General features: G+C 36.0%; 1 protein-coding gene across 1 annotated transcript in view; it reads left to right on the forward strand.

Annotated features, from left to right (window-relative positions):
* Positions 1-24,284, forward strand: part of LOC105462917 (lysine--tRNA ligase) — a 139,772-nt gene that overhangs the window by 26,785 nt on the left and 88,703 nt on the right. The window lies entirely within an intron of this gene.

Genomic DNA, 24,284 nt, shown 5'->3' on the forward strand with positions numbered 1-24,284 from the left:
TTGAAAAAATCTGTATGTAGATATAAGAAATTAAGAATTAAAAAACGGTATACATTTCGAAAATTTAATACAGTCCTATTTCGGAAGCTGATATCTAATATCTGATATCTAATATCTGTCACGATCTAATATTTTAATAAAAATTCAAATGGTAACACAGTAATAACAATAAGATAGATACTTTTATTAAGAAAGTCAAACTTATTACAATAGCGATGGGGGGACTAGAAAGGGTTAAGCGACTCGAAGACGATCTCTCTGGTGCGTACACGGCGAAAAGAACTAAGAGAGAGAGTTCCTATTCTCTCTCGGAGCACCGCAAGATGGAAAAACTTAGATTACAGCATTTATCTTCACCTCGTGGCTCGTCCTCTAGTTTTATCCCCGCACTTTCCTCACTTCTCTTTCGTATTCGGCACGCGCTCCGTTTTCGGATTGCACTCGACGACATACATTCGACTACCTTGCAAGTTCTTCAGGCTATCAACTGTTCGATTCAGTGGATTTCGTTGCGAAGCACTTCGAGGATACGACGCGTATATATAGGAATGGGGGAAAATTATGCGACAAGTAATGCTACTTGTAATATGGTAACTGATTTTTCTTTCGAAAAGTCGAGAATCTTTTACATGAACAATAAGTCGTGTGCGTTTTATTAATTCATTCGAACAGAATTTTTAAATAATTTAAAAAAACTAATTTATACGTAATGTAAATATCGAATCTTTTTTTAAATGTAAACAAATATACTTGAGGAAATAATTAAAGTGCATAAAAGATTCTCTGCTGCAAGATTTTGAAAAAGAACGTTGTTTATAAATTATCATGTAATAATTGTGATGCACCTGTTAGGTTGGACAGATTAAGAGACAATTGAAAGAGAATCTCTGAGCACAGAAACAATTAACAGTAAGATGAGCATCTAATCAATGATTACTGGCCATAGGTTGTATTTGGAATCGTGAAATTGATTGGAATAATTTTAAAATATTATATGGATTATAACAGGTTTTTAAAAATTTTTGTAATTTTTCAAGAAAATTCTTTCGAAGAAACTGATTACATTCATCTACTATTTTAACATTATTCCAATGAAATTCATGATTCCAAATATCGGTTTTATAACGTCTTGCGATGTTATCCAATCCTCTCACATATTACTGTGAGGTGTGCACGCAGATTATAACACCGTTATATGAGACCTACATTTTTAACGCCAATTCCGAACGGCAAATTTTTCTGAAAGGTTTTAAAGCTATAGAACAGCTCTCGTTGGCTCGCCAGGCCCACGGAGAGGAAACACGAGTGTATATAAATTTCGGCTCTGCTTGGGATCGTACCCGAGACCTCTAGCATAGCAAACCAGTGCGCTATCTGCCAAGCCACGCTCGCTCTCACATTATAATTTATTTACATTGTTATTTACATTAGAAGCAAAATAATAATTTTACTTTTTTTTTCGTGATGTCTATGAATTTAGCGGAACCAATTATTAAAATATTAAATTGAAGGGTAACACGCATCGCTGAGGAAAATCTGAGGAAGGAAGCTAATAAGGCTTAATTAGTTTAAGACATTGTGAAGAATTTTTACGCACCGAGTTCTCTTATTTGCCTGTCTTATTCGTCTCTGTTATTGTTATAAAATAAAATATACAACATCTAGGACTATGATTCCTTTTTCAGATAACGCTAGACACGACACTACTCTAATTCTTCTTTTCACAAAAATATGCGGATATTCTGTAATCATCCTTTTTTTAATTCTCCCACGAATCTTTCACAGTAAAAAATGGAGCATATTTGTCATTTCTGCGGCCATGTAAATTTACCGCAACCGGTGCCGGACGTTCAGAGACGTACGTACATGGTTAAAAAAAAACGCTCATTGTAAACTTCAGCGTGAAAAGTTCGTATGGAAAGTTCGTTGACGCAATGCTAACCGACCGCGTGTGCTCGAGCGCGGCGCATTGGAATATTGTTAACGCACCTGCCGCCGTTGGCGCTATCAGAAAGATCTCGGGGTCGTTTTATTGTTAAAACGTAAATGACGCGAACCGTCAGCGCGCATTCGGTGTAATCTCGTTTCGCCGTAGCGTGGCGCATTGACGTACTTAAATCCGGGATCTTATTTGCCGCACGAAAGGGATTGTCATGTGCATCGATAAAACTCGAGTGCGTCTGCGGCATTGCGACGAGCTCGCCCGTACGTATATGCACCCGCGGAGGTAGGCTGTCGTTGAGCATTCGCCGTCGTGCGCTATAAAATCACGGAAAAAAGGGGCTCCCGAGGTCGCGAGGGAAACACAACTCAGACTCACTTGTCGGGCTGTCCTTTCCGTGTTCACCGTTAATATCGTCGGCTGCAATCTCATGAGCATCTCCCTTGCATCCGCGCATACGATTTAATCTCTACCATCTATCAGACAATTCAATTTTTAACGACTACACGTACGTGATATTCCTGGACGTGACATTTTCTTTAGCGTATTTACTCCGGATTTTTTATCTCTGGTGTCCTAAGATTTTTAGAAATGTTTGATAATTTTTTTAAGAATTATATACTAAATACTAAAGTATTGCTTTAATTTATACTGTAAATAAAATACTGTCTAAATTTCGTTATTATATTGTAGAAATTAGAAATTAATTTTTTAAATTTATTTTAAATAATTATAATTTTAATTATTTGTTTGAATTTCGTGAAATACTTCGGTTAATCAGTTTTTTTAACTATCACACGTTAAAATATCATCATAATATCATATAATATTAAAAAAAATTAATTTAAATAATGATTACTTGCATTTTTCGAATATCTGATGAGAATATAATAAAAAATAAAAATTTTTTCTAATTTTTTTTTTCAGAAAATTAAAGATATCGATTTTCAAATTTATTCGGTTAAAGCAGCCAGATGAACTTTATTGAAATGTAACCCATATATATCGGATACAGTCCGTCTTCGAGTTTGTGTAATATTTCGAGGAGATTTGATGCAGTAATGGCAAGTTGGCTAACGCTATTTCGGATTTCGAAGACGCCGGCGGAAACTTAGTACTGGTAATGAAGCTTCGTAGATCCCGCGAGAGTTCCTAAAGCCTGACCAAGACGTATTAATGCGAGAGAACTTCGACTTCAACCTGAACCTGAACACTATACTCGCCACTTGCGTAGTAACGGGTCGAACTTATATCGACTCGCAATTACTATAATACATTGGCAAACACACGCGAGCTAATGGTTATTGACGAAGAGATTCTATAGAACGCCGGATTACGGATCCGCGGATCCATACAACGAAAAGATTTAATGTAGTCGCTTTTATTTCTTATTGCAAAGAGAGATACTAGTCTCGACTTTTATATTGTATTACTTTTAGATTCACCTTTATGCAGGGGAAAATTTTTATGATTTTATAACGAAATCGTTTCAAAGATAACGTAAAATAGGAATAATGTAAAGGAAAATAAAAATATGAGAACAGATGGAAAATGTGGAAAAGCAGGATTTTTTCAAAGGAGATCGCACAGGAGAATCATATTTCTGAAAATATCAAAATTAAACCAAACCTCACGAATAACATTTATATCGTGAGCCAAGTTTTCAAAATAAAATGATAAATTACGACTATTAGTAATACACTGCAGAAAGACGGTTCTGCTAAGGTATATAAAAATTCGTTCAGATACAGATCTGCATGAAAGTAATTTTAAATGTTTGTGTTGGATCGATATAGAAGGACCAAATAAATGAGCAAAATTAAGATGTACATTTGAAATTACTTTATTATTTATTTCATCAAGAAAGAATATCGAGAGAGACGTTTCGTTTTTAACTTACTTAATCTTCCTCAGTTAATTAAATAGTTAAGTATTAACAATAATCTAAGATCAAACACATCGTTAGATTGAACATTAATTTTAAAAAATTTTTAAATGCACTAAAAATAAAACGAATGTCACATCAAAGTTTGACAAGTTTTCATCATAATAAAATATAATAAATATAACAAATAGTTAATCTAACGGAATGCGAGTGATAAAACATGAGCTGTCAATTGAGCTGTCAAAAGAAGTTGCATGACTGTTTCTTCGTTGCCACACGAGAATAATTATATTGGCCATTAAAATAATTATGCAGGACGCTCAGTATGATGGTAATTCTACAAGAAGCTTTGTCAAAAGTTTTGACAGTTTTTTAGCAATCAGCTTGAGTGTTCAATATAATTATTTAGACAATCCAACATAATTATTTTCAGATCTGTGTCCGGTCTAATTTTCAAATACTTAAATAAAATCGTTATTTCTGTGTACAGATCGAAGTTTAAAGTGTATATATACTTTAATTTCTTTTCAATTAATGATGCTTAAAATGAATGAATTTTATGGTAAAACATACAGTTATAAAATATTATATCTATATATATTTAATTAAAACCATTTCTTGTGATGCAATCTTATCATTTCATAAAATTATCTACATTTAATGTTACATTACACATAAATTAATAATTCAGGCTAATACTAAAATTAAACCGTAAATATTTCACTGGTTTCTTACATGTACCCGAAGCATAACATCGCCGACTTTCAGTAGGTACTATCGTAGCTCCTACTACTGACTCCGTGCCAACGTGCCTGTGATATTCGCCGATATATTCCTTTATTCGCACGTTGCACCGTCGCATTACGGGCTGTCAGTGGTGGCATTTATGCTGCTTGAGTGTGCACTGCAGGCAGTAAGAGATGGGGAGCTAAGGGTGACGCGAGAGCGATTCGAAGGAAGCCGTAGGGCGAAAGGACGCGCCACACGGAGGAGGTTACAGGCGCGGGTCGACCGTAAAAGAGCAGTGCGCGATTTTACGAGCACTTAGACTAAACGACAAAGCGCGATTTCGCGTATGAAACGTGGTTAAGAAGATGCGTCACCGCGTATATCGCAAACGTTGTAACGCGACCGGCAAAATAACGCTCTAGAATCCAGATGCGCCGTGCGTGAAGAGCGAAAAGTCGGCAAGCATTGACTGCGATGATTTACAGCATCTATAAAAAAAAAAGGATAAACTAAAACATGAAGGTGAAAAAGTGCAGGTACGGATGACCTGATATAGGAGATACAGATGCGAAGAGAGTTTAATTGAAGACGAATTTCGAGGATCTATATGTGCATTCGGCGATCTAAATATTCAAAAAGACGGACAGATCTTCGAAAGCGCAAATGTTGAATATCGTTATTTAAAGAACCGAAAAGTTTAAAACAGAAATGAGATTTGCGATTCTTGGCGATTCTATAAATCTCAATAAATTCGAAATCAAACACTTGCGAAGGAAAAAATATCACGGAAATAGAACGTTTTCGTACACAATATGCAATATAACGTGCAGTAGCGCGATGTCACATTATATTACAATTTAAGTGATTTGCATCAGCTCAACAGGGAAAGTGGGAAAAACAAAAGACAGAAATGGAGGGAACACGAGAACACGGCCTTTCAATCTTGTGGCCGTTATTGCGGAACTTGTTTGAAGCTCTTACTTGAATTTACGAGGCAAAGCTCAGCTTCGAAAATGCGGCGTCTTAGTTCCTGCACTTTTCTCCTTGTATTTCCGCACTCGCGCTACATCCCTCGTGAGTATCTTCTAAAAAGGACAACCGTCTGTTCTCTACTATACGGCAAATCTTATCCTAGCTTTACCTCCACCGTGCAGTTTCGCGATTTCAATTTTTTTTTTACTCGCTTATCATTTACCTGTGTTTTCTTTCCATTAGATTAGCTGTCGACTTTTATTTGAGAAATCGATTTTACGCGAATAGGTACTCGCTATACTTTTTTTTATCTTCCATCGCACGTCTCTTAAATCTCTTTATCTCGTTCCTAACTTTGTTTTACTTTTGAGAGCAATATTACGTATTGTTACTCCTATTAAGTTTTATACTCTTAAAATAAAAATGTTGGTTGGATATTTGGATAGGATTTTTACATTTAGTTTATGTATAGATGTGTTGAGATATTTTTAACTTCGGAATATCTATTATATTTTAAAATTTTTTTAAATCCTTTTATTTTGCTCTGAATATTCAGAATTATACTTTTATCTCTACATTTTTTAATATTTATTTATTAAAGTTACAGTGAGTTTTGCATTATTTTTTTTATAATTTTGATAAATCAAGAGGAGAAACTCTGTCCAAGAAACGGAAGTAGGTACACACTGAAACGAGAGAAATGGCAAAAGTTATTGTCGACGTTTATGAATCACGAGATTCCCAAGAGTTTTTCTCGTGGGAATCTCAAGCACAAGTTTACAAAGCGCAATCAACTGTTACTACATCCGATTACATACCACGTTAAGATACAGACATTAAAGATGTCGATGTTTACTTCACAAAAGTGGAGCGAAACGAAATTCATATTCTGCTGATAAAAAAAATATCGCAGCGAGTGAAGGAAAACATAAAAGTGTCGTCCATTAAAGGCCATTTGTAGTGAAACGGTTGCGGTATTTTATAAAAGAGATTTACATTTCGCAGTTTACATATAAAACTTCTAAACTGCGAATAGAAACTAAATGCCTCGAACGTACATATATACACGACTGTCACGTTTCATGTTTTTCGCACAATAATATTAATCGTATAACGATAACATGCGTTGCTGCAAACAACAATAGGAATGTTTACTAAACGAGAATAATTGAGTTATTAAAAGAAACAATATTTTGAAAATAAGGATATTTTCTCATTAAATAATTCTGTTAATATACACCGTATACTAAAAGGAATAAGGAAAGATCTTATCAGCGGAATATCATGTTTGTACACCGGGAGTTTTCCACTTCTGTAGTAGTTGTCATGTGTGCGCAATAATATCAGCGGATACGTTGCAACATTATGCAACGGCGAAAGAGATTATTCCGCATACGCGCGTAAAATCGTTTTGCAGATAGCTGTAATACTGGGGAAGAAATAATTATGTTGAGCCTACCACACGCGCGCGCGTTGTTATTAATGTATGTGCGTGTTTTTCCCGTCAGGAAGAGGGCCGGGGTAGGGGGGGGGGGATGGGGGAAAAAACTCCGAAACTAATTTCTCTCTCCTCGCTACATTGTCCAACGCGAGGTAAAATTAAATTCTCCCGTTTTAAGAGCACGCGTTATGTACACCTCTGCTTTTCGCTCGTGTTTTCGCAATTACGACGGTATACGCGAGTAAATTAAATGTAACAATCATAAACGTGCCATATCGTTTCAAATCTTCTAGATTACTGCAGCATAATTTTTTTTTTAGACCGTCCGATTTATCAACTCGTTATCGAGCTCGCAATTCCTATTTAACAATAAATAAAACGAATAAATTGCCTTGAATGCCTCTTGGTTTGTATATAAAAACCACATACATTTCATTCTAGTTTCTACTGAAGAAATTAGATACTTGATGAAGAAAAGTATTAAAAATGGAATATTTTATAATATCGAAAAACCAGCGCCGAGATACTGTCGACCCAATATTGGAATTTATAAATTTTAATTATACACTTTATAAATTTTTAATTAAAAAGGTTGTTAAGAGAGACACCGCGAAAGAATGGCGAGGCAGCGGTGATTCTGTTCGAGATGTATTTTGTATTTACTCAAGCAATACAGGGGCAAGAGTTAACTTTGCTCCATTTTACATAGTTGGTTTCTTCTCGTACGATTACATCCGACCTTCTTTCTTGCGCGAGAGTAGCAGAGCTATAGACATTCCGGCGAGAAGCGCTTCTCTTAACGTACTCTCCTGAAGACACCCGAATGTTTCACCTCTCTCTCTCTCTAAGAACCTTTTTCTATTCTTACGTTCTCCATACTCGTGACTGCGCTTCAGTTGTCTGCCCGAAAGAGGCGACTCCTGCTTCTCATTGTGTCTCGAATTCGTGCTTCGTATTCGTACTCTTTGCTCGTGAATAGCGAGCATTCGTTCCGCTTTCGATTGTCGCGGAAGTAACTTTCGCGTAACTTGCAAAGAAACGAATCGATCCCGATCGAGAAATCGTTGCAACTATATAGATCCATTTGCGACAAATTTTACGTAAAAACGCCACATTTTTCGCTCGGCATTTGATTTATAGATTGACGATATTTGATAAATATTAAAAATATAACGAATAAATTACGTTGAATTATGCCTCTTGATTCGTATATAAGACACATACATTTCATTCTAATTTCTACTAAAGAAATTAGATACTCGATGAAGAAAAGTGATTGAAAATGGAACATTTTTATAATATAGAAAAACTAGCGCCGAGTTACTGTCGACCCAACATTGAAATTTATAAATTACTAAATTCTTTAGATAAACACGATAATTATCATATCATGACAAGGATAAGTATTGTTTGATAAAAATACTGTTTGATCTTCGACTGTGCAAGCCTCCTCTTCTCAAACCCGTACATTCCGGTTATTATTCCTACAAATGGATTCCTGGCGACGGTAATCCCCTTCGCTTGTTGACACGTGAGGAGGAAATGAGCCGAACAAATCGCGCCGACGTGCCGAGGCTGAACAATTAATCTGATAACGGCGGCACTTTCATGGGAGAATGGCGCGGGTCTTAATAAAATCGTGAGAGATAGCTGAGACGAGAGCGAGGAAGGGGGACGTTAAAGTATACTTGAAGGAGCGAAAAGGAAGGGAAAGAAATGGGAAGATGGATAGATAGATATCTAGTAGATGTCGAATCTGAGACAGCCTTCTTGAGACAGTTTCCTTGAGATTCCCGAGCAAATAACAATCGCTGAAATGACATCGTCGACATAAGACGAAGGAAGGTTCACACGATCGATAATGGAAAAATTAAAGAAGTATATTATATGTGTAATTAACAATTAATATAGATTACAATCGATGTATATAAATGAGCGCAAATATTTCTTTCTAGAGAAAAAAATCTATTAATTTTTCATATCAATTCATTCATATATCATTATAGTCTAATCTAAATATTATGCGCACCGAGAATAAAATGAAAAGCCAAGAGTGCACTTTTTATATTTTTATAGGAGGGAGAAATTTAAGTAAGACAAATTCGATCTCCTTTAGCTATTTCTTACATAAGTTCGCCTCTGAAGCGATATCAAGTCGGTTAAAGCTTGTGCAAATGATTGATGGAGTTCTGATGAAGTAAGGACACTTTCTTTCACGTTAGTAAAAGAAAACTCTGGATTGTATTTTGTATGAGAGAAAGGGAAGCAGAGAGCAAGAGAGAAGGCGAGAGAGGATTTTTCGAAATTGCAGAACGTAAAGCGAGATACCGGCGTACGTACGAGATTCTCCTTTTAAATTCAGCCTGTCGTCCGGGCGCAGGTTATGACTGGTTTACGAGTACTTCGTCAGCTGGTTGCCCGGCACCGGTCATGTTTTAACGAATTAAGGGGGGAGAGCACTAAAATTCGCGGCGAGACGCTATTCCGCGGCCTGAGGTAAGTCCATCAAGCCGGATATTACTGGAGCTCTCGCGATTAATCCCGGTTTTATCGCGCGGCAATACACAGAGCGTGCTGTTCATTAACAGGCATCACGCGTCGCTGTCAGCCGCGGAAAAGATTTTTAGAGATACAAAATATGAAATGTCCATGAAACACTCCGTCGTATTTATACGGGACTGTTTATAGCGCGACGACAGACTCGTTATTGAGTGCTTGGACATTTCATTCGTACAGGTCTCTGTATTTTAGACTTTTTGAAAAAAGATGAAAAGACGAAATACAAGCATTTGCAAAAATACATACGGAGAAAGGTTTAACATTAATATATATTTTAATAAATATTAAAACACTGAACTAAAATTTAAAACACAATTTTAAATAAAAAATTAAAATTATTCATTAAAATTTAATGTATAACTTACTACGAATTGTTCTATATCGTTTAAAGTTGCTTCTCGTATGAAATAATGATTTAGGAAAATTTCTAATTGGGAGAATTCCCAGGAATTTTTGTCTCGCGTTATCGTATTATTCCACAAAAGAATTACAATGACTCTAAATATTAGAAACTGAATATATTTAATAATATGTATTTTATGTATAAAGTTATATTATAAAACGTTAAGTATATCGAAGTGACAACGACTGGTGTACGGTCTTGGTGTCTGTTTTAGTGTAGAGTGCTACAGGATGCAGTAGGCTGTAAGCGTTGACGTTGTACCTACGTAAGACCGTCGCGTTGTCATTCGCACGTCACCCTCGAGCAAGCTAGTTGCTTCACGTATTATCATGTTACTTCTCGAGGATTATTCTTTAACCAATCTCGCTCTTATAGCTGAGAAACATTGATAAATTTATTAATGACTTTTTTGCTTACGTTACCGAAAACCTAATAAGTTTCATAATTGCCATAGTAGATAATTAATGGTTAATTAATGGTAAATATACCATAATTAATCGTTGTGTTTATTAAAAAATATATTTATTAAAAATCTTATACTGTACGCATCTCAAGTAATTTCATATTTTTAGGTAATTCGTATTTAGAAGGCATTTTTTTATATGTAAGAAACTTGATTGCGTATTTTAAATTATATTTAATTTTATATTGTAATTTTACATTTTATCATATTATATACCATATAAGTATTATAAAGTAAATTAAACAAAAAAATAATAAATATAGTAAAAAAAATTGATGAATACTTGTGCAACTAAAAGATCATCAATTAACATCTGTAAGAGTGGAAGAAAGCCTTCGCAGGTGGATCTATTTTTACTGATAAAAAGTCTTTAAATTGAATTTAGACTTTAAATTGAAAGCGTATTAGACAGTTGATTTGTGCGTCTATTTTCAATGTAGACTGACTTTAATTTTGATATAATTTACTGTTTATCTCTTTCTTAATTTTAGAACTTGAAAAAGATAAAATATAAGTTAAACTAGGATTAAAGTTAATCATTGGTAGAAGTGAATATTAGATAAAAAAAAGTACAAATTCCAGTTTAGTCAATATGCATTTAATCAACGATGTCTGATGAAAACAGATTGTATATAAAGACGGGATACTTATTTTATTACTTATATGCATTCTTGCAGCTTTATCGTCGGGATAAAGTTGTTAAATCATGTGTTATCAAACGAATAAAACTGCGAGGATTTGTCAAGGGAAAATGCATGGATTTCGATACGCTGTCTTTCGAGACCTTTGAACTTTTCGATTATTGTGTCACAGACGTTTAAGATATTTTCAAGATATTCCGAAGCCTCGTGATTTGAAGATCCTTGAACTCTCTTTAAGACTCGTGAATTTTCTTTCGAATACCCTCTCCGCGAAGATTTATGTTGCGTAAAATTTCATTTCCTCGAATGAAAAAAGCATAACTGTATCTCTTCCCCCCGTTCGCCGTGTATTTCCAGCACGCGTCTTTGCCTGTACGGTTGTTATACGGGTGGAACAGATAAATCGTTAACCTTAAGTTAATTAACTATTTGCGAGCCGGGACGTGACGGGAATTGCGACTCTGTGCGCGACTCTCTGTGCCGCAGGTTTTATGCCGTTCACCCGTTACATGGCGAACACACGCGGACGCACGTAGAGTTACGAATTCGAACGAATAAACCGTCGTTGATTATGTCGTCACTGAGGGCTGCTTAAAGCATAATTTATCGTTCTGATCAACGTTAATGTTAAATACGAAATTGCAAATAAGCCAGCTCATTGCATGGGCATTATTTAATGATTGTATTATTATCGCCCGACACGCACTTTATAACACGCTTCCGCCGTATAAAAAATCGATAAATGCTTGGCTAATATAGTACACCGTCGTTGGATATTTATATTACATGACGCGCTGCATTTTTAACGCTCCCATCGTAATGCATCAATGAATTATTCGACGCAGGTGCCGGCCTGACGTAGTTTACCGGAATAATCGATCGTACGTCTCGGATATGACAGATCGAAATGTACACTGCTCGTCAATTTCGCACGATTGAAACAGATTGAGAGCGGCGATTGTAATTTATTTGCCTGAAAAAAAAAAAGAAAAAAACGCTAGACCGATTGGAAGCGTACGCGCTCGGGTTTTATCAAATCGGGGAACGAGATTGTTCGCGTTTTAACGGATTGTTTCACGCGATTTGCACTTTTTTATACCAACAATTCAAGGATTGCACGTTAACGCACGAAGTTATATCCCTAATCGGGGAAATCTGCAACAATCCGACGGATGAAAGCATTTAAAGATAAAAAAATTTTTAGCTTTATAGACATATTTCTAAATTTTTGTACATGTATGTCCAAAGAGATTAAAAGATCGAAAAATTTCAATCTGTTAAACAACAAATATTTTCCCCGATCTTTTTGCATCAAACTGATCGGTTTTTTTTGTCCCGAAAATCATTGCGATACTGGCATTGTCTTTCGCATCTCCCCGTCCGTGCAGCTCCCGCATTCGCGCATTAACGCATCGATACTATGTATTTCGTGAACTGTATTAATTTCATCGTAATAATAAACAGACTTTCCAAACGGCCCGTATATAATTACCATCATTTGTAAGTCAAGGATGATATATTTCGGCGTGTCCTAGAAACACAGTTCGCGCAAACAGGCGTTGCGCGTTTGCGAGCGCACTACCGCGCCGCGCCGGTGCGACAGCGTAAAATGTATGAACCGTCGTTAATTTGCGGTAATTGGAAATTATTATATGACGCGAGAAAGCGGCCGTTTGTCTTCGTTCGCGTACTGCGAAACGGCGCGACGCGCTGGCAACCTTGTTGGAGAGATCGTCGAGATCAATCGTAATCATCGGCCAATCCGTTTGAGTTTTATTGAAAGGCACTTTAGATATGCTTGTTGAGCTCATCTCGCGATTCTCTTGAGTCTCGTTTGTGCGGTACAATCCCGGAGCTTATCATTATCTTGATCTGTATCGCACTCCTCAAGATCTATGTACTTACTTGATTTAATGCTATACCTAATGCAGCATAACAATTGTATGCTGTGTGAGAACATTATGTTTGAAAATTGGACAAATAATTGCGAGACGATTCCATTAAGATTGCCAAGGAAGCAGTTTTATCATAAAGAAAAGTTTTAGGAGAAAAATTACTTAAGAATACTCTAGGAAAATAAGTTATATCGAATTTATGTACGAAATCACAGTGGACGAGTCGCAGAACTAGTGAGAACCAATTTTTTTTTTATCAGAAGTTCGTGAAAGAATACTAACTAATTCGCTTTATCTAAGTAGCTATATCTTTCAGATTGGTTTCGTATAGTCGCGGCGTATGTTACGGTTTGAACGCCTCGAGGCGTTTCCCTCCGTTACTTATTTCCCTACGTGTTAAACAAGCGAACCCGAAACTCTTGCTTTCATGCAAAGTTTCGCCTCCGTTAATGTAAGTTTATCTTTTCGTAATTACTCGCTGTTCATTAATGTTTGGGCGCTGTTAGATAATTGCTACACGCTCGGTCTTTTTTTTTTCTATAAAAAGCGTAAACAAATAATCCTCGCAGTCGATTTGGTCTCTTTATTGGTTGCATGTAAACCGAGCTTTACGCGCGTCAGCCGTTAACGAGCTGTCGAGTCGCGTTAGTCCGTGAATTTACGATGCGAATGCTCGTCGATTCCGCTCGTTGATCTCTCGTGTAGCGCCTCGCCTCGCCTCGCCTCGCGGAACTGCATCGCCTTGGACGCATTTTCCGAGCCAGCAGCCGGCTGATAAACGGTGAAACGCCTTCAACGTTCTTTTGCGGCGGACTGTCAGTTTTTCGAAGAAGGATGTACTTACGCGGTATTCCGAAAGAAGCTGAACGATCACGGCTGTTATTTCTAGAAACGTCGTAAATACTCGACAGTATCACAAACATTCTGCAACATCAGGCGTTACTATAAAAAAATGACAGCTTTCGAGCTTATTAATTTGTTGACATTATTTTATATATATATATATATATATATATAAAATCTAAATAATAATGACAAATGCCATTTGTGTAAAACAGAGCACAAAGATGCCACTCAGATTAACAGAATTTTGCGTTTTTATTAATAAAAGTTTCACATACATCTAGATCTAGATCTATATAAATGAAAACTTAAATAAAAGAAGTTGGCGTGAAATTACGTATAAATGATGACGCTAATAAAAAGTCGTTCTATAATTCCAAAATCCCGCATTGAGAACAATTTCGACGCTCCATGGGGGGAAGTAAACTTTAAAGCGCGCCTTAAACGGAGTATTACAGATGTGTTCATTTTACGCGCGTGCATCAACGACGCGACGAAAAAATAATTTAATATTCGACGAAAATCTGCGCGCGTGCGCGCGCGGAATTATTCCGCACTTTCGTAACGACCTGTGTAATTAGCCACCGCCGCAAATTGCTTGAGCTGCGTCTCTCCCTTGCAGCGCTCCCCGTCGTAAAACCACCCTTTACGGCATAGAGTGTAACCACCACCCGCGAATCTCACGTAACATCCATGCCGAGCAGGATGTTGTACAAATCCCGGCAAGCATGATGGCCCACGCCGGCGTTGTTGCCCTCGCAGCTTGTCCGAGATTAAAAATACCAAGCCAACGTTCTTACCTCTCTAAAGGATGGTTACTATCGGGATACGTACGAGCGAAGACAAAATGAAAAATCGATTAGCTGCGCACAGTTTTAATCTAGTTGCATGGGCTATATTTCCTTCGGTATCTTATTTCATTAAAGCCCGAGATTCTTACTCGAAATTCAAGAGAGACTTCAAATTATTTCTTCATATTTCCACCCTTTCATAATTTATATACAGGGTATCCCGAAATTCGCGAATCAAAATATCATAGCAAGAAAGTCTTCGAAAAATTAAGTAAAAAAGTTATTTGTAAATTTTTATTTTAAGCAGTAGTTTTTGAGATATAAGAGTTTAAATTTGGCCAATTATAGATTACAGCTATAAACGGAAACATGTCCGTGAGTAGCGCGTCGATAGTGTTAGTGGCACTTCACGCGAGTACTGATCTATAATTGGCTAAATTTAAACCCTTATATTAAAAAAATTATTGCTTAAAATAAAAATTTGCAAATAACTTTTCTACTTAATTTTTTGAACACTTTCTTGCTGATATTTTGATTCGCGAATTTCAAGACACCCTGTATAATTTTTTTAAATCAATTTAAAATTTAAAATTTTTTAATTTTCATTTTTAATTTTTTCAACTTTTTTAATCTCTATATTTATTAATATAATGACAAAAACTCTTTCACGTTCTTTTTATAAGGAAAACTACTTTAAGATTGAGAATCTATTATTTCGTTCTTAACTGTGCACTCTCTGCATTTCGTCTTGAAAGCACCCGAGGAACAGGATACCGATTTAAAAACCGCGACGCATCATAAATTTGCTCCATACTCCATACAATAATAAGACACCCCGACGCAAACGAAGATCCGAGACACTCGCATTATTTATCTGATATTACGTATACCGGGGCACGGTACATATGTAGGCGCATATAAATGCGGATGTTATCCGGCTGTCAGTTTCAGCTGCTTTCTCAGACTGCTAAGGAGGGTTGCAGTTGATAAAACGAAAGAAACTGCTGCACTCGAAACAAACAAGCTGGTACGCCAGAGCTCTCGTTCCTCCATTTCCTTACGTTCCCCGTTACACTTTCTGTAAAACGTGCAAGAATCTCGAAAGCTGCGATGCCCCATATCCTAGTCCGGCTTGCAACGAGGCGCATACCTATCCAGTCGCATTGAACACTATTGACCGTCGTTTGTTTCGGAATAAAGAATTGCTCGAGCGAAAGTGGAAATATAAATAAAACGATTTAACTAACGGTCCTCCGGTCGCTGTTTCCTCGATTCACTGCAGCGGCAACTGTTAATTGAATAAATAGATAAATCCTTTAGACAATTATTTTACGTACACAGTTATTTTTTTTTAGCAATTAACGTTTCTTGCAATTAAATTTCAATTTGTAAGAGAAAATAGTTTTTATATCCTACGTATCTCATATTTTAGATGGGAAATTTTAACTCTCATAATTGTCACATAATACATATCGAAATGAATTATATAATATGCTAATAGGCAAAGGGATATCTCTTTATTAAAAATGGCTAATTCCAAGTGCCATATTAAAAATCGGGATATATTATACTGAAAACGTAAAAGGAACATTATTAATTCCTCTCAGTTCCATTTAGAGTTCAACAGTTTTATCAGGGAGAAATTAACGACAGGATGGAAAAAAAGAAATTCACTTATTCGCGGAGCGAAAAAAAGATTAGAGGAGCGCTCGGAAAACCGGTCGTACACGTTTCCGCGCATTTTTTTCTTTCTTTTTTTTTTAAATTTGCCTCTTTCGGAGAAAATGTGTAAAATTGTTTTTTAATTGTCTTTAAAAATTAAAAACATTAGGAATAACAATCACTAGTAATCGATACATCGCAATTCAAACCGTTGCGCAATGTTAAAAAGTCATGTTACAAATATGTTAAAAAGTCTCTCTTTTAATCTGAATTTTTACTTCATATCTGCTTATAGAGCAAATTAAATAATTTAAAATGTATTATTAATAAAATCAACAAAAAGAATTTAGATTATGTTACAAAATTTTTAATTATTATAATAACTATATAATTATTAATTATTATCTAATTAAAGTAGTGTTTTCATAAGCGACAACAATGTTAAATGAATCAATTATTCAAATAGTGATCGTCGAAAATGAGAGTGTCTGTAAAGCAGCGTATTAGTAAACATATCCGGAATTGATGAGAGCGACATTATTGTTTCTCCCGCTAATTAGCGCGAATTATTAATTCAGTTTCAAAATTCGATAAAATGACATCAGTTGCGATAAAACACCGGCCGCTCGTTACCCTAGGGATATATGTATAACTTGGATAATCGCGTGACAACACATTTTCCTGATAATCACGGCAATTAAACGCGGACCGTAGAATTTTGTGACCATGTGACCAAAAAATCCCTAATGACATTTCAAGCTGCTTGTTAAATTCCAACAAAATAAATGACTAGTAAATATTAAAGACTTAAAAAAGTATCGTGGTTTATATCAAGTCTCGTAATTGTTTAACATTTTTTAATTTTATAAATATGACGTATATCATATACAAAAAAATTGTGGAATGAATTAATAATTATTAATATAAATATATGAACATATCCGCTTCCTACAGTACGGGATTACAAGCAAATAACCAGGATTGCAATACCTTGTAATTTTTATGTAAAATCTCGTGTTTTTGTGAAATAATATATTTTGTTATGGTATCATATTGTTACTTAAAAATCAAATTTTATCAATAAAATTAGTTATACCGAACTATCGAAAATAATTCGAAAATTGTAACGATTATTCTCAAATAGTCTATGTTTGGATTGAGTAACATTAAATTAATAATATAATTAATTAAGGTTCCCATGAAACTCATTACAGAGGGTAATATTAGATTTTGTGCTATTTTAATTATTATTATTCCATTATATATATTACTCTAACTGTCATAAAATCAGGGATTGCAATATCTGGCATCGAGTTTCTACAAAATTTAATATTGCCTATAGTAACTGCAATAAAGCTTCGTCGTTAGTCTGGGTCGTTGTAATTTATTAATGTTTCGCTACACATTGTTTAATATTATAAAATAAAATTTTTGTATATCTTATGCCAGTGATGGTTAATTAAAAATAAATGCGAAAAGAAGCGGGAAAATTAAAAAATTAATTAACAAACTTGTTAATTATCTAATGTAACTATTGAAAATGAATATAAAATATCTTTTACAATTTTGCAAAAAATAAAAACTTTTTAAAGAAAATAAGTACAAATAAATTCAGGTAATCGTGCAACGAAAATAGTAGTCGCGGAGAAAATGATGACAAATAAGATTTCAATTTCAAAATTCAACTCGTCGAGATTTCGTTAGCTATTAATATTTAAAATTTGTCATCCCATTTTAAACTTCTATTTAGAAAAAGTTTGGTTATTTCAAATTTGTTATAAAAAATATGTCTACATTATTTTTACATTTCTTAAAATATCTTTTAGATGTATCCGGAGTTAATCAAATTTATTTAATAGTAGAAAGAACTAGCTGAAATCGATTTTATATAATGTGATTCCTTAACACAGTAACTTTTTTCGCATGCAATTCTCCTATCGGGAAAGGTACTGCGTTCCTGCTTAATTGAACTATGTTTTTGCACGATACAAATTGTAGAATAGCCATTGCTGAACACGATCTGATTTGCCTTCTCGAAGAAGTGCCGCAAGCGGGTAAATCGAGCGGAAGCGTTAAAGCTCCGCGAAAGCTCTGATAATTTACGCGAAGCGGCACTTAATGAATAAAAGAAAGAAACGCTCGAGGAAAAGAAGCGTGCAGCGGGGTTGGCCTTTTACTTAGCTCGAGAAAATATCTAAAAGCTCCATGATAACGAATGACATGCAGATAAATTAACATAAAAAGAAAACGTGATGCTTCTCAGTTATTGTTGCCGTGATACGATTTATAATTATCTCAAGAATTAGAGGCGCATTGTACATGAAATCTTTAAATAATTGTATTGATATCCTTTGTTTTTAAACAAAAATTATACATTTTTATAATTACGTATGTATAAAAAATTATATTTTTTTATTGAAGAAATCACAGAAATCGTTCAAATGCTAATGGGATATTTATTTCAAATTTTTGATTGTAATCTCACATTTTACACGTATAAATTTAATTTATTTATAAATAAAGTTTACTTAGTAATGCATTGCATAATATAATCCAATTAGAAATAGAACAATTAGTGATAAAAGGCTTCATTCGTTAAACAATCGCAAAATATTGTCCGCATTTCTAAATATACCAGTTCAAAAAGGAGTCGCAGGCGTCAAGAAAATTTCTCGCGACTTAGTGCCGGTATCGACCTAATTTTGGCGAATTCCGACAATTTGCAATTTGCAGCGTCACGCGAGTCCCGGAGAACTTTCGCGGTACGAAGTCGACCTCGCGCTTTCGTAAACGAAGCAGCTCCGAGGCTTTTTACTCAAAGACGTCGCGTCGGCTTTCCAGCAACATCAGTCAATGCCGCTCGTCACTGTCGACTGTCGTTGTATGGCAGTTTTCATAGTCGTGAAATATTGCCACGATGCGCAGACATATTGGCGGTCACGCGCGCCTTTAACTCGCCGTGACAGGCACTATTCATAGATGCAAAGGTTGCAGAAAACTAGGATTTAATAGACGAAAACTAGAGAAAGTATAAGACGGGAAGATTTAATTGTGTTAGAATCGTGTAGAAACTAAAGAATGTCTGTAAAATACGTAAATCTATTCATAGCTATTCAAAGATGCAGAAGTTGCATAAAACTAGGATTTAATAGACGAAAATTAGACTAGAGAAAGTATAAGACGGAGAGATCTAATTGTGTTAGAATCATGCAGGAACTAAAGGATGTAAAATACGTAAATCTGAAACTATTCATAGATGCAGGAGTTGTAGAAAACTGGGATTTAATATACGAAAACTATACGAGAAAGTATAAGACGGCGAGATCTAATTGTGCATGTTTAGAATCATGTAGGAAAGAATGTCTGTAAAATACGTAAATCTGAAACTGCAAGAGGAAGTAAGATGAAAGAACTAAGTGCCAAACATCCTAGAATCCGAATAACTGCAAAGTTTTAAAGATCTAACCCGCAAGGATTTAAAGTTAAGAATCTAGCTACTCCAGCTGGCGTCCAACGGTCCAATGGAAAGGTTCTTGATTTTTTGGGCCGCAGGATCAAAGAAACTTTTTCACCTCTCTCTACGTTTTGCAGACCCGGCCACTTACATCCTCAAATTTATAACGCTCCTTTACCGCACACCTCGTATAACGCAACGAACCGAAAAAAAAAAGAGAGGAATGTGGAAGACTACATCTCATCTTTTCGCTGCGCTTAGCATTTTTATCGCTCCTTTTCGCAGTGGAGGAATTTGCCGTATCCGGAAACGAGTTCGCCGCTCCCAAGTTGGCTATCGCGCACAACAACCTACCCTCCCTTCGCTGCTATATTCAAAAGATTCAGATTCCCCTCATTCCCTGGGCATCAATATGTTCGTGGGAATTCATGCCCCAGCTCTGACGTAGCCTTTGCACGTCATAAACAATTTTTCGTGCAGCGTTTGAGACTGCAAAATGTAAATCGCGAAAGTTGCATTCTAGAATATGAAGATCTAATAATGCGGGGCATGTCGAAATGAAAAAATTCCATGTCTTTCAATATAAAAATTATATCATCTCATTAGTCTTATAATGCGTAAAAACAACATTGAGAAGATAAACAGCGAAGATCTCTGTTGTTTTACATAGAAACTTCGTGTCATAACTGAATTTCTCTTTATATCCTTTATACTTATTCGATTCGTTTCCAAAGCGACGCGTTCGTAATTCGGGACTTTTATAAGCTCTTCTAAAAAATCGAGTTTTTTCGATGTTTTTAAAAACATGCGTTTTCTCTCTTCTCCTTGAAATAAGTACTTAACCGTAATCGCGAAGTTACACACAGCTCTTTCCCTCCCCCCCCCCGTATACGATCCACGTTCGCGACTCGCCGAAAGCTGCAACTTTCCGCTCGGTCGGGCAAAATGATGCGGATAATTTACGCGCGGATATCGATATGCGGCTTTCGCTTTCGAACTCGTCGATGAAACGCTGATTTACGCCCCCGGGCAGATTCACGCTGACTGCGCGTTTCCGCCGTCGCCGCGCCGCGGAGAAACTTACCTTGTGCCGCGCATCTAACGGTGAGCAAAAGCAGCTCGGTATGGTCCAGGCGCTCTGACTCGGAAGCCTGCGTCAGCTTCGTCCTACCAGTTAGTTTCCGGTTCCGCTTGCCGGCGCGCGCGATATTACGTCGGCAGAAATGTCGAAAATATCGAATACCCTCCGCGTTACCCCCCCCCTCCCCCTCCTCCCCCTCTCTCGACGAAAAACCCTCGTCACCGCCCGATCGTGGAGTAGCGGCAATTTCAATCCTTAATACTTGTGCTGCTGTACAGATACTATATAGCTTGTCTTTTCTCGATATTGCCGTTTTTCGAAGTGCAATCATTGTATGCAGCACTCGATAAATTATGCAAAAAAACTCTACTTAAATTCTGTGCAAAAAAAAAAAAGAATCTGGACTCTTATGCGAAGATACATTCTTCATTAGTACTGCAAATATAAAAATAGGATTTTGCAGCAAATCTTTGTCAGTGATTGATAAATATAAAATGACGTAGATCCAAGTATCTCGCAGTATTGCAGCTGAGTAATAAATCTTAATATAAGCGAGAATGAAATCGTACAGTGAATAAAAAGAAATGTTTGCACTCCATTCGTTTCGGGATAATTTTGTATAAAGAGAAAACATATTGGCACACGCGCGTTCTCCATTTCATCTTTACTGCATAACAAGAAAGAAAGATGAAAACGATGTATTTCAAAACAATAAATATTCCCAATAACGTTTTCTTTAGCGTACATAGAATTATCTCAAACAAGATGCGGGGAGAGGTGTACTTTCTTTGTGTACCGCGTGTGTGTAGGAGAACTGGGGACTTATAACGCGAACGAATTCCAGCATCATAAATGTACCAAACTGAGGATCTCTTTTTCGAAATTTCACTTTATTCCTCCGATAAACGGGCTCCTGATAAATGCACTTCTACAGCAGTCAGAAATAAGAACAAAACTGCTCGTGCGGGCTATCGATCTGATGCTCGAGATGCCCGGGTATTCGATAAAATTTAACGTTCCAGTTTCTCTCAAGGAATTCAATTAACATAACAAATCGGGGCGTGCCAGGCGCAATTGCGTGAAATTTCAAATAATTGCGTGCTCTCCACTCCGATCAATTATTTACGATGGTGTAAACATTTTCATATGTATTGCATAAACATCGAAAACGCGCATTGTAAAGAAAACACGGTTCATATAATATTTGGACATTGAGTAATTGAATGATGTTATGCAATATGGGACCGGAAACATTGTATTGTGTAAAAAGTATTATCCTTATTTGTTAATGAAACGCGGAATATTCTCTTGTTATTAATATGAAATCCAACAAAATGCGACTTGTTATTAGTTCTGCTAATAACAAATAATAAGTATTACAGAAATCAAGAAGTACAGCTTCAATTTTTGATTAAAATATCAATATTAATTTTATTGACGAAAGGAAAAGTTATTTTAAGTTTTGCATAATAAAAAATGAAATACTTTCACTGCTTATAGTCAAACAGTGAAAACATGCTGCATTAAAATAGATTAGTAACAAATTGTCGATAAATTTTTTAATAATTTTAATAAAATAAAACGAGATTATAATTTAATTTTGCTCATAGATCAATTTGTCGACGTGGAATTTCGAAAATGCTCAACGTATCACTGTTGGCGTGGGAATTTCGTTAGATTTCTAAGTAATTAGAACTGAAACTCGTGGCTACTTTACAGTCTAATTACTGGCTATCAATCAACTAATGATAGCGCCCCGAGTATAGTTAATGTGTTCATAAATCAACCCTCTACCACACCTGCTTTAGCGAAACCATTGCAAATTACATACGCTAAATCACGTATGTCACAAGCCTATTGCACTGTTCAATACATCGCCAGGATTCGGAATAATTCGCAACGTTCTTTTGTATTGCGAGTGTTTGACGATATTTACACATCTAAAATTTTTCCTTTATTATCCGCATTTCACTATGTCGCGGAAAGTGACATTTTTAATTTTGCACACTAGAGCTTGAAATTCTTACAATAGATCTGAATAATGCAATTTAAGTAACGTTGCTGCTAAAGCAAAATCTGCTTAACATTAAATTGAAAAACAAAATGTATTTACATTATGAAACATTTAATTTGCTATAATAGTTTTTGATATTAAGTTAATTTCTATCAACATTCCGATATTGGAATAACTTGTTTTTATTTTAGTTAAGTTAGTTTTTAATTTAGTCTTCCTTTATTCATTAAAGTATTTATTAAAGTATAAAAAACATTTGATGTTCGATATTGTTATACATATTATGCAGCAAAACAACGTAATTATGCATGCAAGATACTTGACAAGAAAATTATTCCGCGAGCTTGAAATTAATTTGTAAAATAAAACTTGCTAGCTTCTCCTTTCGTGCTCTTTTAGATCTTCCTACATTATATCCACGGCACTCGCCGTCCCCCTCTCCCTCCTCCTCTTTCTCCTCTCCCCCGCCTCTGCCCGGGCACCCTTACACCTTAGAATTCAGAGAACTACAAAAAGGATTAAATTCAGCGAACGAATCTTCCGCTTCGACTGGCCGATTTCAATCGGTCCTTCTCTCGGTAGAAACCCTCGAAAGACGTACGGAAGGAAATTGCTCGTTCACGACAATGCGATCACCGATCTTTGACGAAAGCGCGTGCAGGCGGCATTATCGGCGACGGAATGGCGCTGCCATTCGGTCCTTGCCGGGCTTTCCGAACGGGTACGTTCAAAGGAATCCCGTGTCGACGGGCCTTTCGGCTTTGCCGCAAGTCGTCAGTCCACGGACGACGAATCGGCCCAATTCCGCGACGAACGGATATTATTCCACTTGGCGGGGCCCGCTCGACGGCCAAATCGATTCTCGCTCCTGCCTTTTGATACCACGCCGGAAATTGATGGCTGTATCGTTCTGAGCGACCGATTTCGGTCCAACTGATATACGGATTCTCAAAATAATGCATTATTTGGTACTCCGGTGCTATACGTATCCTTGTTAAAAACTTGTTTATTTGATTTTTTAATTCCTTCGCTGATAATATGTCTAAATTAGATTTTAGCGCCTGTTAATTATCTTCTTTTTGTTGATCTTGGTATTAATAAACTCGGATTTCTTCTTTGTTTTTGGATATAATGTAAGAATTTTGGAATTTAAAAGGCTAAATCAGTAGTAATGAAACATCTTTAGTGCACAATTCATTGACAAAACATTGATTACATATCAGTATGCTATGTGGATATTATATATAGCCGTTTCCCAATATAAAGTCAATATTAGCTATAAATTAAATGCAAATGCATTGCCAATATAAAACTCAAAGCGTCTATTTTACAAACGCAAATCAATGTTGAGAGGCAATTTGTAACCAATATTGCATCAATAATTTGTGCTGCTAGGGACGCATAAAAATTACTTATGCCGTTATATTTACGTTTAAACGAAAAGAATTAACGAGAGAATCGACAAAAATCGATGACTGCACCGATATATGTATACATATACCCACGAAA

The sequence above is a fragment of the Wasmannia auropunctata genome, unplaced genomic scaffold (assembly GCF_000956235.1).
Source record: "Wasmannia auropunctata unplaced genomic scaffold, wasmannia.A_1.0 LD336092.1, whole genome shotgun sequence".
Lineage (NCBI taxonomy): Eukaryota > Metazoa > Arthropoda > Insecta > Hymenoptera > Formicidae > Wasmannia > Wasmannia auropunctata.